This window comes from Glycine max, chromosome 10 (assembly GCF_000004515.6).
Source record: "Glycine max cultivar Williams 82 chromosome 10, Glycine_max_v4.0, whole genome shotgun sequence".
NCBI classification, from domain to species: Eukaryota; Viridiplantae; Streptophyta; class Magnoliopsida; order Fabales; family Fabaceae; genus Glycine; species Glycine max.
Genome location: NC_038246.2, coordinates 29,088,147 through 29,091,786, shown reverse-complemented (window position 1 = coordinate 29,091,786; position 3,640 = coordinate 29,088,147). Strand labels below are relative to the sequence as shown.

The 3,640-nt window shown below is 36.9% G+C and overlaps 1 long non-coding RNA gene across 5 annotated transcripts; it reads left to right on the top strand.

Moving 5' to 3' along the window:
- Window positions 1-332: 332 nt before the first annotated feature.
- LOC102665612 (uncharacterized) lies at window positions 333-3,634 on the top strand. 5 transcript variants are annotated; one of them, XR_005886575.1, is made up of 3 exons: window positions 333-779; window positions 845-946; window positions 1,020-3,634. It is a non-coding gene; the product is annotated as an uncharacterized lncRNA (long non-coding RNA). The 5 variants fall into 5 exon arrangements; XR_005886574.1 differs by having other exon boundaries at window positions 333-946; window positions 1,020-1,235; window positions 1,528-3,634; XR_005886573.1 differs by having other exon boundaries at window positions 334-946; window positions 1,020-2,267; window positions 2,577-3,634.
- Window positions 3,635-3,640: the final 6 nt, after the last annotated feature.

Here is a 3,640-nt window from a genome sequence, read left to right as displayed (position 1 = left end):
AATAGATAAGCATGTATTATAATAATAAAATATATCTAACTTCAAAACTTATAAATATATTTTCATGTAGCAAATATGTATAACTCACGACTATATAAATACATGTAATACTATATATATATAAAAGTAATTATATGTATATATATGGTTTGAGTGATTAAACGTATTCACTATATATCAATATCTATATAATAAAAGAGAAGGAAATTGAAAATACCGAAATACCCATGGCTGAAGCTGTGACATGTGTCTCCCTCCAGTTAACAAAATTGGAATTTTGAAAATTTTGTAGGATTGACACGTGTTGTTTTTTTTTTCAATACGTTGCCCTTTCTCCTTCTTCAGCCCATCATTTTTTTTGTTGCCTTCGCCACATGTCGCTACCTAATTGGCAGATTTAACGGTTGATTTAATTGCACTTAATACTCTTTCTTCTCTCTCCTGAGTTTTCTCCATACGTTGCCCTTCCACCTTCTTCACTCCATCATTTTTTGTTGCCTTCGCCATATGTCGCTTGCTAATTGGCGGATTTAACGGCTGATTTAATTGCGCTTAATACTCGAAACTATGCGTGTCTTCTCCATTACTCTTTCTTCTCTTTCTTGAGTTTTATCCATTATTACGTTTTCTCCCTCAATTTTCTCTTTCTCCATCTTTCTCTTGTGAATCTTCTCCTCTTTTCTTTTTATTCTTTTTGTTTCTTCCTTCATGCAGGCGATTCCGGCTCCATGCACGCAAGTTGCTGAGGATGAGTTTTTACCGTAACACATTGACCTTAGGTATTTCCTTCTTTTTTTCTTTTTTTTCTTTCATCACAGCTTGATATCTAATTTTTTTTTTTAAGCTTCCTTTTCTCTGTGAGTATTTTTCGCTATGGCCAAAGAATTTGTGAATGGCTTTGTTCATCAAAATGGCATCGCTGTCATAACCCACAATCCCCCCAAAGGTATTTTCTTCTTTCTTTTTTTTCTTTCACTGCAGCTTGGTATCTAATGTTTTTTGTTTCTTCCTTCATGCAGGCGATTCCGGCTCCATGCCCGCAAGTTGCTGAGGACGAGTTTTTACCGCAACACATTGACCTCAGGTATTTCCTTCTTTTTTCCTTTTTTTTTCTTGATATCTAATGTTTTAAGCTTCCTTTTCTCTGCGAGTATTTTCCACTATGGCCAAAGAATTTGTGAATGGCTTTGTTCATCAAAACGGCATCGCTGTCATAACCCGCAATCCCCCCAAAGGTAGTTTCTTCTTTCTTTCACTGCACCTTGGTATCTAATGTTTTTTTTGTCTTTTTTTAGTGGTGTTGTTGATTTGTTGTTTAAATAAGAAAATCTTCCCATATTGCATATGGGAGGAGAATATCTGTTAATTTGTTGTCTATGCATGAATATGATGGGTAGGGAAACATCACTTCTCTCCTGAGTTTTCTCCATTATTGCGTTTTCTCCCTCAATTTTCTCTTTCTCCATCTTTCTCTTCTGAATCCTCTTCTCTTTTTCTTTTATTCTTTTTGTTTCTTCCTTCATGCAGGCGATTCCGGCTCCATGCCCGCAACTTGCTGAGGACGAGTTTTTATCACAGCACATTGACCTCAGGTGTTTCCTTCTTTTTTCCTTTTTTTCTTGATATCTAATTTTTTTTAAGCTTCCTTTTCTCTGCGAGTATTTTCCGGTATGGCCAATGAATTTGTAAATGGCTTTGTTCATCAAAACGGCATCGCTGTCATAACCCACAATCCTCCCAAAGGTAGTTTCTTCGTTCTTTCACTCCAGCTTGGTATCTAATGTTTTTTTTGTGTTTTTTTAGTGGTGTTGTTGATTTGTTGTTTAAATAAGAAAATCTTCCCATATTGCATATGGGAGGAGAATATCTGTTATTTTGTTGTCTATGCATGAATATGATGCGTAGGGAAACATCACTTCTCTCCTGAGTTTTCTCCATTATTGCGTTTTCTCTCTCTTTGTTTTCTCCCTCAATTTTCTCTTTCTCCATCTTTCTCTTCAAAATCTTCTTCTCTTTTCCTTTTATTCTTTTTGTTTCTTCCTTCATGCAGGCGATTCCGGCTCCATGCCCGCAAGTTGCTGAGGACGAGTTTTTACCGCAGCACATTGACCTCAGGTATTTCCTTCTTTTTTCCTTTCTTTTTCTTGATATCTATTTTCTTTAAGCTTCCTTTTCTCTGCAAGTATTTTCCGCTATGGCCAAAGAATTTGTGAATGGCTTTGTTCATCAAAACGGCATCGCTGTCATATCCCGCAATCCCCCCAAAGGTAGTTTCTTCTTTCTTTCACTGCAGCTTGGTATCTAATGTTTTTTTTTGTGTTTTTTTTTGTGGTGTTGTTGATTTGTTGTTTAAATAAGAAAATCTTCCCATATTGCATATGGGAGGAGAATATATGTTATTTTGTTGTCTATGCATGAATATGATGGGTAGGGAAACATCACTTCTCTCCTGAGTTTTCTCCATTATTGCGTTTTCTCCCTCTGTGTTTTCTCCCTCAATTTTCTCTTTCTCCATCTTTCTCTTCTGAATCTTCTTCCCTTTTCCTTTTATTCTTTTTGTTTCTTCCTTCATGCAGGCGATTCCGGCTCCATGCCCGCAAGTTGTTGAGGACGAGTTTTTACCGCAGCACATGGACCTCAGGTATTTCCTTCTTTTTTCCTTGTTTTTTCTTGATATCTAATTTTTTCAAGCTTCCTTTTCTCTGCAAGTATTTTCCGCTATGGCCAAAGAATTTGTGAATGGCTTTGTTCATCAAAACGGCATCGCTGTCATAACCCGCAATCCCCCCAAAGGTAGTTTCTTCTTTCTTTCACTGCAGCTTGGTATCTAATGTTTTTTTTTGTGGTGTTGTTGATTTGTTGTTTGAATAAGAAAATCTTCCCATATTGCATATGGGAGGAGAATATCTGTTATTTTGTTGTCTATGCATGAATATGATGGGTAGGGAAACATCACTTCTCTCCTGAGTTTTCTCCATTATTGCGTTTTCTCCCTCTGTGTTTTCTCCCTCAATTTTCTCTTTCTCCATCTTTCTCTTCTGAATTTTCTTCTCTTTTCCTTTTATTCTTTTTGTTTCTTCCTTCATGCAGGGGATTCCGGCTCCATGCCCGCAAGTTGCTGAGGATGAGTTTTTACCGCAGCACATCGACCTCAGGTATTACCTTCTTTTTTCCTTTCTTTTTCTTGATGTCTATTTTTTTGAAGCTTCCTTTTCTCTGCGAGTATTTTCCGCTATGGCCAAAGAATTTGTGAATGGCTTTGTTCATCAAAACGGCATCGCTGTCATAACCCGCAATCCCCCCAAAGGTAGTTTCTTCTTTCTTTCATTGCAGCTTGGTATCTAATTTTTTTTTTGTGTTTTTTTTTGTGGTGTTGTTGATTTGTTGTTTAAATAAGAAAATCTTCCCATATTGCATATGGGAGGAGAATATCTGTTATTTTGTTGTCTATGCATGAATATGATGGGTAGGGAAACATCACTTCTCTCCTGAGTTTTCTCCCTCTGTGTTTTCTCCCTCGATTTTCTCTTTCTCCATCTTTCTCTTATGAATCTTCTTCTCTTTTCCTTTATTCTTTTTGTTTCTTCCTTCATGCAGGCGATTTCGGCTCCATGCCCGCAAGTTGCTGAGGACGAGTTTT